This window comes from Pinus tabuliformis, chromosome J (assembly GCF_031772625.1).
Source record: "Pinus tabuliformis cultivar Carrire ecotype Pingquan chromosome J, CPIR1, whole genome shotgun sequence".
In the NCBI taxonomy this organism is placed as follows: domain Eukaryota; kingdom Viridiplantae; phylum Streptophyta; class Pinopsida; order Pinales; family Pinaceae; genus Pinus; species Pinus tabuliformis.
The window spans coordinates 907,493,335-907,507,162 of NC_142295.1; positions in this window are offsets into that span (position 1 = coordinate 907,493,335).

Here is a 13,828-nt window from a genome sequence, read left to right on the forward strand (position 1 = left end):
CCACTTCTTTGCCTCCCAAATACGGGGTGTACTTATGGCGTGTACATATATTACGAAAGAGGAGATGCTAAGAACTCTTACACAATTAGAACCATGGTATCGGAATAGTGTATATAATAAATTAAATCTTATCTAACAATTCTTTGTGATTTCAGCTTTAGGTTTCGATGTAAACTATGGCTTTTAAATTAAGCAACTAGATGCCCACTGAAAATGTTCTCAATCATTGGCATGGATTGACAACATTGTCATTGTGATGGATTGATTCTTTCTTTAGCCACTATATACATTCTGATTGAAATACTCATGTGCTTCAAATTGAAACTCCATGGAGGAATGTAACTGCAATCCTTGTCACAATGTGACGTTGGACCATGGTTGATTTTCATATCAACACAATCCTTGTGACAATGCGACATTCGACCATGGTTGACCAAGATTGACCATGGATGAGCATGTTTGATTTTATAAAACATGGTTAACCATGGTTGACCAAGGTTGACCATGATTGACCATGGTTTAGCATGGTTGACAATGATTATCATATTGAAACAATCTTTGTCACAATAGATGTTGGACCATGGTTGAGACAATGATTGAATTTATAAAACATGGTTGACCATGTTTGACCATGATTGATATTACAAACCCAAGGGAAAATAAACCCTATGGATTAATGCTAAAAACCCAAGGGACTATAAATCTAAGTGAATAATATTAAACCTTAGGAATATGAACCCTTAGATTAATAAACCCAATTAATTGATATTGTAAATCTAAGGGAATAATAAACCCACGGGATAAAAATTATAAACCCAATTTATATAAACCTTAAAATAAATATTTCACACCCTAAAATAAATATTGTTGACCATGGTTGATTTCCATATTGAGACAATCCTTGTCAAAATGCAATGTTGAACCATGGTTGGCCATGATTGATTTTCATATTGAGACAATATTTGTCACAATGTGATGTTGGACCATGGTTGATCATCGTTAACCATGATTGATCATGGTTGATTTTCATATCGAGACAATCTTTGTCACAATGCGACATTCGACCATGGTTGATCATGGTTCACCATGTTTGATTCTATAAAACATGGTTCACCATGGTCAAGACCATCATAGTTGATCATGATGAAAGAGATTTTAATCAAGGTTGATCATGGTTGATGAAATTCAACCATGGTTAATCACCGTTGACTATCGTTGACAATTGTTGACCATTGTTGACTATGGTTGACTATAAAGACATTAACCATAGTCGACCATATTCAAGCATGATTAACCATCGTTGATCATGGTTCACTGCAGAGATATTGATTAACCACTATGACCATGGTTGATGATGGTGGAGCATGCTTGATTGTAGAAGATCATCATTGAACACGTTGATCATGATAAACGACGGTTGACATTGATTAACCATGGTTGAACATGGTTGAGCATATTTGACCAGATTCAACTACAGTTAACCATATTAAATTTTATTCATAAATTAATAAATTTTATTAATTGTATATTTATTTAGAGTCATTTATTTATAATAATTAATATTAATACTAATAGAAATATTTATATATATATAATAAATTATTTTAATTACAAATTTATAAAATTAATATTTTATGTGTTTATATTTATATTAAAAATTTTAGTGAATTAAATAAAATTTAAATTTTCATTTTTAAAATAAACCTTAATAGATTTATTCAAAATATTTAACTCTTTAAACATATATTTCATATTAACAAATTTATTAAAAAAATTAAATTAAATTTAGACTACCAATTTTACAAATTAATTTTAACTAAATTAATACTAAACCAGTGTTTACAAATAAGGATGGTTATACAATTCAATTTAAGAACCTTAAAACTTTTTATTGCAGTAAAATTATACAATTTTTATAAACATTAATAATTATAATTACAATAAATAAAATTTAAAATTTTCCAAGTATCTATTTCATTGGAAAACATTATTCAAATTATTAAATTCATAATTTAACCTTTTATATTTTTTTACAATTAAACCAAGTTTCAACAAATTCAAAATTCTTACCCTGCCTTACCCTCCCATATATATCTCAAATGGAAATGTATATTTATCGCATTTCCAACATTTTATTTGTCTTTATTTGTCATTATGTTACTCGATAAAAGAGGCATTGAAATTTTATGGAGTTGTCTTTAGTGCGATTTTTTGGACTTTCCGTGATGGAATCTGGCAGAAAAATTTGAGGTTAAATCTTGATTTGTGTTATTTAAACTAGTTTTTTAACTGCATATTTGGATTAAGCACTGTCAAAAACCCCTAGGACACTTTGATTGTGAAGGGATTACCTATCAAGATTGTGATTTCAATAAATTGCTGCCGGATTTTAGAGAAATTTGACCGGAAAAACCCACAAAAAAAGCTTCCAAAAAAACCACTAAAGACAACTCCAAATTTTATTCGCCGAAAACTCACCACTGGGGATGTATGCACGTGGTTCTGAAAACCCACTGCACCTGGTTCTAAAAACCCACGACCAACAATCGGGTTTCTCTGTCATGTCTATGCTTTCATTCGCCTTACCTGCCAGACTTGCAAGGAGGGTTTTCAAGTTCTGTTTCAAAAGGCATCGCTTCGTGGTTTCAACCCCGAGTCCATGTATAGGTTTTTTTTTGTAACTTAAATCTTGCATCCATTTCTATAATTTGTACTCGTAATTATATTAAAGAGTTTGTGGGTTTTGCTAGGTTCTGCGAAAGGCTTCAACCGCATGCAAATGGGTGTTCGAGGGTGAGGCTCCCTTCCGGAAACCGACTCCAAGGCTGAACACCAAACCTTCTTCTGGCCTTCGGGTAATGTGGATACTGTGTTTGAAATTACTTCTGGTACCTGGGTCTGTGACATCTAGTTGTATTGAGCTATGAGAGTTAAGGAATTTCTATCGAAATTCGTTACTAATGTTGAATAGAATTTTTGGATCGAATTTCTTTGGTCATAGGCTTTCCTTGCCAGTTCTTTCAATTTTTGGATGTATAATTGTTAAACTGGATTTTTGTACAATGTTATACATAGATTATTATCCTTGTTGAGTTTATGAACTGTTATGAGGGTTTTTACCTCGGATTTGAAGTACTTGACTGTACGAACATTTTTCTTATTTCTAAATATTAGAAACTTTGTCTTAATGTTCTTTGTCGAAAATGGTCGATGCCTTTCTGGGTTTTTCCCTGAGAACGATGGTATTATGCTCAGTACAGTTTGATGACTATTATGCATGTTTATTCATGAAGTATAAGTAGTTTTCTCCCTGACATTTTCGTTTGAAATTCGAGTTTCAACTCCTCCTTGCTCAGTTGGTCTATAGTGTGCCAAATCCTCTTTGGTTTACTGGTCACAAGGATGAAATTCGACCTTTACCCCGCAAGCTCGAAATGTTTCTTTACAATGACGATTTGCGTGCAGGGTTTAGGAATTCTGGTTTGATTTCTTCCCAAATTTGGCTGTCACTTGTTTTAATTTGAGACTGATACATATTCAACGTATTCTTTAAATTTCTTTCTGGTTTATTTATTTTAGCGGACGAGGTCGGCCTCCGAGTCCTGTATGTTTCCAAGGCTTGTTTATCTAACAGCAAGGGTCCAGCATGGAGTACCTTAATTAGTTCATTCGTCAATGAATGTTAATAATTTGCATTGAGTAGTAATTTTCTTTGAGCCGAGGAGTCCTTCGACCGTTGGCGAAATAATTCCTATAGTTATTTGTTTTCCTTGTTTCTTGAGGGTTTACTCACAGCAACCCTAGTGGAAGAATTCCTCTCGAGAAACTTTGTTTCCTCTACTGAGAAGAATGTATAAATTAACTTCCAGGTTATAAAATTCTTGGGTGAGATTTTGGATTTATTTTACTGGTTTATTTAATTCTTTCTTTCAGCATGCCATTTCGGGTTCAGTTTACATTTGTTCTATAGTTAAATACTTATGTTTCAAGCATACACTTAGACTTGTCTCCTTCTAAAGTTCAACTAATTAATAGTATGATTACTTCTCTTTCATTTATATTTGTTTACCAGCATACATATTCTATTCCTATATACCTTCAATCATTAACTTAAACATTTTTGTTTCAAGCATGCAATCATTCGTAAACATGCATATTCTATTCAAAAATACCTTTAATCAATAGCATTAATAATTTTGTTTTTTCAAGGATGCATTTAACCTTCGGGAAGAGATATATACTCATCTGACTTTGGAAGTTAATCACTGTCGACTTATTTGGACTAGAACAATGATATGTTACCAAATTTTCCTCCCAACCTTGAGATTTGCTTCCAAGCCTGAGACTACCCCGAATTGTTGCTCTCATGCAGTAGGACTAGTAGTCCTATCACAACTATGTGGTCTTGACTCTTAACCAGACATAGCTTATCAATTCTCTCTGACATCTCAGCACATAAATCTTTTTCCTCTTTCTTTATCTCTCTTTCTTCTCTTTTCTTATCTCAGGTACCTCCACCCTCTTGATCTTTTTGAAAATAAATTGCCTAGGGGGTAGTTAGGGATAGGTAACTGCATACCCTAACTACCTAGCATGTGAGAGTTTCATGTTTGTCATAAAAACATGTTTTTACTTCATGCACAATTAATCAAAATAATAAATATTTAAGTGAATGAATCAAAATAATAAATATTTAAACTTAAATAGTAATATCTAATTTGTTTTACTGCAGTAATTAAATATTCTCAATTGCTAGGGTCATCACACATTGAACTTTTATTCGCCGAAAATTCACCATTGGGGGATGTCTCGACATCGTTCTGAAAACCCATGACCGAAAATCGGCCACGAGAAGCCACAATTGACCACATGGGGAAAACGCAGAGACATGGAAAGAAAGGGATGAAAGATGCATTGTCTTTTTGCTCGCAGTAGATAATGCTTCAGACGAAGCATTTTCGTAGAATATCAAATCCCTGCCATTGAATAAAAGTCAAAGTGGGTTCATCCTCCGGCGAATGAGTGTTTGTGATTGCATTGTGAGACAACTAAGTAATTGACAGCTTGGTTGGTGTTCATGATTAAAAATTTACACTTAATTAAATTGTTGTAACTCTTTTTATATATATTTATTTATTAATGGATTTAGTTGTGTTAATAAAATAAAACCATTTTCTTTAATCTAAAAACCTACCTAACTATTTTTATCCTCTACCTTCCTCTATATTTCATATTAATAGATATCTTCTATTATGACTTTTAATTTCAACCAAAATGTCTAGAGCACATCCCCTGGGACATCAAATTCCAGGCGAAGCCGAAAACATCTAAACAGAGTTATTTGTTTTTAATGGTGTATGAAATTTAGAGAGCTTTATTTTCTAAATTATATCAAATTTTCTTTTATATAATAATAAAGCTGAACTATTTCAGCAACTGTGGTGTTCAGAATACATGATATAATATAATATAAGTAAGGCTCACTTGTCCAGGGACTTGGATTATATTCATTGCGCAAATTCTGCATTGAAGCAATTGCCACCTCGTTGCTTGTTCTATCCCACACGATACACAATCTGGAAACAAGTTGGTAGTTGATGCAAACATTTAAAAAAGTAGAGGTGGAGATTGTGATGGCGGAAGCAGTTGTGTTTCATAGTGAGTGGGTTGTTCAGATTAAAGCGATGCTCCATGACGATGATGATGAGAATTGTGAAGCAAATGGTATGGGATTGGCCGACCAAATATCCAAATCCAATCCTCCACCTTCCGCTCCTGCTTAGTACATCACTCATTTCAGACTTTAAATCGACCACTCTATTTGTTGTGCTAGATTGGCCACTTTGTGTATCTTTTCTATTATGCACCATATATATTTCATGTATGTTTTGTCAAGGTTGAGCATCACTTTTTCTTTCACCTTTGTTGTAACACTGGTATTAGTGATTGTGTCCATGTACAATTCAGTCTCCATCAAAGTGATTTCAGAGGTAATTGTGATTGTGATGGATTGATCCTTTCTTTAGCCACCATAGTACACAATAGTTATGATTGAAGTGCTCATGTGCTTCACATCGAAACTCCGTGGAGAAATGTAACTGCATCCATGTCTCAATGTGCAATCCTATCGGGAAAGACATTTAATTACAGATTCGTTGTTGACAGAATATGTTTAACATATATTATTTTGAATAATTGCATGTGAACACAGTCATTTTGTGTTAGGATTCTGTGAGAAGACACTGAGCTAATGTTAATTATGTATGCAACCTAGGACATATTTTATTAACACGATCTGCATGTGTAGCGAGAAGGAAATGTGGCAGATTAAATAAACAATGCGGCAAGAAAATTAAGATCGTGAGATCAGATAGAGGTGGAGAATATTATGGTAGATACACAGAAGATGGACAAGCACCTGGGCCATTTGCTAAATTTCTTCAAGAGCATGGGATTGTTGCCCAATACACCATGCCTGGTTCACCCGACCAGAATGGTGTAGCAAAAAGAAGAAATCGAACATTATTGGACATGGTGCGGAGTATGCTTAGCAGCTCCAATCTTCCTGAATCCTTGTGGACTGAAGCACTTAAGACGACAATGTATATATTAAACCGAGTTCCAACCAAGGCGGTTCCTAAAACGCCATTTGAATTATGGAAAGGTTGGAAACCGAGTTTGCGACATATGCGCGTTTGGGGATGCCCGTCTGAAGTGAGAATTTATAATCCACAAGAGAAGAAGCTGGACCCAAGGACCATTAGTGGGTATTTCATTGGATATGCTGAAAGGTCTAAAGGTTACAGATTTTATTGTCCATCTCACAGCACTAGGATTGTGGAATCGAGAAATGCAAAGTTTCTTGAAAATGGCTTGATCAGTGGGAGCGATCAAACCAGAAACATAGTTTCTAAGAAGGATCATTCAGAATCTCAACCTTCCACTTCAAGTGATAGATTGGTTATTGTTCATATCACCCCTCAAGTACAAACTGGTGTTCAACAACTAATTGTTGAAGTTCCACAAGCTGCTGACGATATTCCAGTAGATCAAGGAGTTCAAGAGTTGCCAAAAACTTTTGAACAGCAAGTTGAACCACATACTTCTCAGGAAGATGATGGTACAACATTAAGAAGATCTACTAGACCTAAGAGATCAGCAATTCCTAATGATTATATTGTGTATCTACAAGAATCTGACTACAACATTGGAGCCGAAAATGATCCCGAGTCCTTTTCACAAGCCATGAGTTGCAAAGAATCAGAACTATGGTACAATGCCATGAAGGAAGAGATGAATTCCATAAAGAGTAACGAAGTCTGGGATCTTGTTGAGTTGCCTAATGGTGCAAAAGCCATTGGATGTAAATGGGTCTTTAAGACAAAGAAAGACTCATTGGGCAACATTGAGAGATACAAGGCAAGACTTGTTGCTAAGGGATTCACTCAGAAAGAAGGAATCGACTACACGGAGACTTTTTCTCCTGTATCTAAGAAAGATTCCTTGCGCGTTGTTATGGCATTAGTAGCCCATTTTGACTTAGAGTTGCATCAAATGGATGTGAAAACGGCTTTTCTTAATGGAGATCTAGAGGAGGAGGTTTACATGAAACAACCTGAAGGATTCCCCTCTAGTGATGGTGAGCAATTGGTTTGCAAGCTCAAGAAGTCATTATATGGTTTAAAACAAGCATCCCGCCAATGGTATTTGAAATTCCATAATGTAATTTCTTCTTTTGGTTTTGTAGAAAACATTATGGATCAATGTATATACCGGAAAGTTAGTGGGAGTAAAATTTGTTTTCTTGTTTTATATGTGGATGACCTTTTGCTAGCAACCAATGATAAGGGTTTGCTACATGAAGTGAAACAATTCCTCTCTAAAAATTTTGATATGAAGGATATGGGTGAGGCATCTTATGTCATTGGCATTAAGATCCATAGAGATAGATTTCGAGGCATCTTGGGTTTGTCACAGGAAACCTATATTAATAAAATTTTAGAGAGATTTCGGATGAAGGATTGTTCACCAAGTGTAGCTCCCATTGTGAAGGGTGATAGGTTCAATTTGAACCAATGCCCGAAGAACGAGTTTGAAAGGGAACAAATGAAGAACATTCCATATGCTTCTGCTGTCGGAAGCCTAATGTACATGCTCAAGTCTGCACAAGACCTAACAATGCATTTGTTGTGGGAATGTTGGGACGATATCAGAGTGATCCAGGTTTATACCACTGGAGAGCTGCAAAGAAAGTAATGAGGTACCTCCAAGGAACCAAAGACTACATGCTTATGTATAGACGAATGGACAACTTGGAAGTAATTGGCTACTCAGATTCTGACTTTGCTGGATGTGTTGATTCATGTAAATCAACATCAGGTTACATTTTTATGATGGCCGGTGGAGCTGTATCATGGAGGAGTGCCAAGCAGACCTTGATAGCCACTTCCACTATGGAAGCCAAGTTCGTCTCCTATTTTGAGGCTACTTTACATGGTGTATGGCTTAGGAGTTTCATTTCTGGGCTTAGAATTATGGATTCTATCTCTAAGCCATTGAGAATATATTGTGATAATTCAGCTGCTGTTTTTATGGCTAAAAACAATAAAAGTGGGAGTCGAAATAAACACATCGACATTAAGTATTTAGCTATAAGGGAACGTGTTAAAGAAAAGAAAGTGGTCATTGAGCACGTCAGCACTGAGTTGATGATCGTTGATCCTTTGACTAAGGGCATGCCACCGTTTAAATTCAAGGATCATGTATTGAATATGGGACTTGGTTCCATTATGTAGTTTCTCATTGTATGGACAATGTTATTTTAATGAAATTCTTAAGTTTTGTGATGTTTTTTCTCATATTAATGTGCACTTTAAGTTGATTTGAGAAAATTCATTTAAGAAGGACCAAGAATAAACATAAGGTTTATTCATTAAGAAATTGTTGCCACATAAATTATAATAAGAATAAATACATAGTAATACATGGAAGATAATACTCGTCATTAGAGGACTTATCGCCATGATTCATGTATCTATTACTTAATACAGATTATCAATGGTTTTTAAGTTGAGACATTAAGTTTGGAAGTATGGACCAAGTGGGAGAATGTTAAGCTCCATTAGTTTATGTACAATTGTTGCCTACAATTATGGAATTTAAACTGCAGTCTTTCCTTAACTTATGGAAACCAACTGCAGTAGTTTCCTTAAGTTAAGGAAATCAACTGCAGTTAATAAATTTATTATTGGGAGCTACTGAAGTGGTCCATTACTCCCATCTGGAGTTCTCTGCCTTGATCTGTGGGACATCTGACACATAGCTATCAGAAGCTTGATGGAAGCTTAGCTATAAATTCATCTGTTTGGTCCCCAAGCTTGCATCTCAATCCCCTTCAGTTTTTCACACCATCTAGCTAAGATAGCAGAGCTTGGAAGTGCCTTCAGAATTTCTGCATTATTTTCTTTTTGCTTGGATAGCTGGAGCGTGGTTTTCAGAAAGAAGTTGCATCAAGAGTTTCACCAATGGCTGGAGGTAATTCGTATCTCTGGGCATTAAGTTTCAACGAGTCATTGAATTTTTCCGCATGTAGAATCGTTGTTATAATATCTAACATAGCATTGACCTACCTGTGTGTTGCATGCAGCAGCAACCCACCTATGCCCAGTCCAAGTCCTGCATTCAACTTGTGCCAACTGCACCCAACCTGCAACCCACATGTATAATGACTTTCTCACCGTTCGACCTGTCTGCACTACATCTTGTAAGGAACCCCAAATATCAGCCAACAAAATTTTTACAGCCCTACGGCTCACTTGAACAAGCCCTACTCTACCTGTGGTTCACCTGCGCCCTTGTTGCAGTTCCTTCTTGCTCATCCTTTGCTTGGTTAGCTCTAAACTTGCTCGCGTTGGATGGTTGAATGAATTACCATCTTCGTTTTATTTATACGGCCTCCTGCCCATTGAATATCCAAGGGTCGTGTCTCTTCATGTGGTCCGACCCATGAGCCAACCTACCCACTTCCTGCACACCCAGTCAGCGTGTAGACACCCCTTTGTCCACACACTCCTTGGTCGCTCGCCCACGTCGCACGCCTCGTTTGCATGCTCGTCTACGTGACCCATCACACTCTTGGTTGAACCCATTTGGGCACCCCACCATAGTGCGAGCGCACACCCTCTAACTCACCCTCCACTTGTGCATTTGGTTAAACGTGCCCAACATCTAACTCGCCCGTTGGTCCAAATTTCAGTTTTTTGACTCTCCCAACCATGTGGCCAGTCCCGAGCACTTGTTGGCCGCAATGCCAAGTCGAGGCCCTAAGACTTTGCCTTCAAATTATTATGGAAGTCTTCGTGAATAAGATTTGTATAGAAATGTATTGTTGTCTTATAATTTGAACCTCTTGAATTATGGAATCGTGGCTTCAAGTTTGTATAGAAATATATGGTTATTCATAATTTTTTTATTTTTTTATTTATATAAATTATATATGGTTGGTAAATATTAATTGACATCAATTCATGTTGTTAAAAATTAATATATATATATATATATATATATATATATATGAAATTATATATATATTTAAATATGGTTTATTACAATAACATGGGCCAAAATCATGATTTATCAATACTATCTCGCCAAAAAACTATAATATAATCATTTCATATGACACTTGTTCATATGACATCAATCAATTTAATTATGTTTGTGTCTAATATTAAGAATATTTTGTGACGATTAAATTCCAACCATCTACCTAAGTAGCTCAACCCTACAAATTAAATGGCTTGTAAATTTGACATTAGAATACTTACGTAGATATACATCTCACATTATAGAGATTTTCAAAAAATCAAAAAAATAATATATATATATATATATATATATATATATATATATGGAGATTTACCTTCATTTCTTCATGGAAATCTTTAATCTATAAATAGGCTTTGTTACAATACCATGACCTACTAATACCACGTGCCCAAAAAACCACATATAAAATATATTTGTATGACATTTTTTTTAATTCAATTAAAAAGACCAAAGAAAAAAAAAAAACATAACGACTTCAAAATAAACACACTTATCTAAATAATAATTTGATAATTAAAAATTATAATTCAAAGTAAAATAATATAAATTAAAAAATTAAAAATCAATATTTTTTTATCTCTTATTAACGAAATTTAACACATTTTTTTCTTTCTTCTTTCCAAAACTTTATATTTCCTATTTAATAATATTTACATATTTTTAAATCATTAAAAATTAAACAAGTTGGTAGATTATAACATTGAACCATTATATTTTTTTTCAAAAACTGAATTAGATAAATTTGTGTTATGTAAGACACATCCAACACTTTTAAATTGTTCTAAAGTTCATATAAAAAAACAAAACTTTATAATAGTCTTAAATGTTGATATGAAATATGAAGCAAGTGAAATAGAGATCAAGAAACTCATGAGGGGGTAAATTATTAAATTATATGATTCTCCTATGTTATATCTAGTGTCCAAGTGGCCCTTTATATAGAAATAGGTAACCATGATCACTTATTTAGTTTAATGAAGTCCATAACTATCCCCAGCAATATCTCCTACATATTTCATGAATTTCATAACCAAATGTTTATCCCTAACTTCCCTCATTTTTTATACTTCTATAACAAGTATATAACAGTAACACATTACAAATTCATCATAGTTTATTGAACATCTCAAATAGGAGTTATTCCTTCATATTCTCCTTTAATAAGCACTTGTGATCTCAATATGCATTCTTTATCTCTCTTTGCAACCATCCCTTTTTCATCTTCATGCTATATACTCTTTTTCTTCACTATTCTTTGTATTCATATTAAGTGTTATGAAATATTTGGTCATTTTCCATTCTTCACCACCTCAATTGGATTATGCATATAACAAATAATACATCACATTAAGGTATTTTTATTTACCGCAAACATTAGTGGTTTCAAATGATTATGAACTATGAATATGGCTCTAAACTTCTATGTTCTTTGGTACTCTTTGTACAACTAGAACTTTGTTTTAAGAAGGTGACAACATGATCTCAGGATCTTTATCTTTCTTTCTATAATATTTTCTAGCTCTTTCTTAAATTCTTGAAATTTTGTGAAAACTTCATCCTTTGTCTTAAGTAGATAAACCCAAGTTTTTCTTGAATGATCATCGATGAATGTAACATAGTATAGATGACCTCTAAGAGATTTGGACATAGGTCCACATACATCAGAGTGAATGAGATCCATAATCTCTTAGGCTCTAGACGCGCTGTTAGCAAATGGTTTCTTTGTACTCTTTCCCAGGGCATAGCCTTTGCAGACTCCTTCATGTTCTTCTTTCATATTTGGAATTCCATTTACAATGGAATTTAGGTTTGTAGAATTTTGTAATAAATATGGCCCAATTTTCTATGCCATAATTCACATGGGCTTATCTCAATGTGGACAAGTGATTGATTTTGAGGAGATGAGAGTTTGCATAGTCTGCCTTCTCTAACTCCACTGACTCTAGCTTTTTCAATGCTTAAATATTTGGCACAAACTACTAATTTACCATCAATAAAAGACACTCTATCCCCCTTTTCTTCTAGAGATGAAACTGAATTTAGATTTTTGTACAAACTTGGAACATATAATATGTTGTTGAGATGAATTTTACCTCCACCTTCCAACGCAATTGATTTTACCTCCACCTTCCAATGCAATTAATGTTGATCCAATTCCTTTGACGGGATAACTTTTGTTGTCAGCTAGCTCCACTGAGTATGAAGATTTTCCTTTAGACAAGGTCTTGATTTTCTTGTGATATCTGGTCATATGTCTTGAAGCTCCATTGTCTATTACCCATATGTTTTCATCTTGGAATGTTCCGGATAGAGCTGAAAACAATCCTTCATTTCTTGAATCTTTTGAATCTTGGGAAGAGAATAATTTACTTCATATTGTTTTGAAGTATTGCTTGATTAGTCTAGCTAAAGATGAGAACTTCTTTACTAGATTTTCCATTATATAGTTGATCTCCTTCCTGCTTTCTTTTCATTAGACGATTATAGATGTTATCAACATCTTTCATGCATAAAAATAAATCCACATCTCGAGTTGTGGCATCCATGTCAACATATTTTTTAACATGCATTTTACAAATCGAGTCAATTAGCACTTACAAGAAGAAACAACTCTCTACATAGGAAACCATGCCCCTTGATAACTTTGGTTGATGTAGGACCTAACATCACCCAAAGTGTCATGCTAACTGTGACAAGGCCATCCTTAGCTATATTCATGTTCATACATGTTACATGTTATTATTGTTATGTTGGGGATTTGAACCATAACTTTTACATTGAAATGGCATTGATAGCCCCTCATTTTCGCAAATGAGGATCTTCGTTTCATTTCATTTTCTCCTCCTTTGTCCTTGGGGCCACATGAACAAGCATAGGTCCATAAAAATGTTTGAAACGTTAATCCATATGAAAAATGATAAAGCATTGTTGATACCAACATCTAGAAGCAATGCATCTCTAAAAAACTTACACTTCATATCACATGGAAGCAGTAGGCCTTGAGCTTGGGCATTTATTTTGAACCCTGATGAAATAACATGGAGTTTATGGGTTCATTTCCTCTCCTATAATGGAGCTTATGGGTTCATTTCCTCTCCTATAACAACACTAGTTACATAGTATGCTTATACTTCTGAGATTTCAGTATAGAGGATTATAAGTAGTACTTGGACTATTTAGAGACTGTGACATATCATTACCATAGTAGTATAACATAACA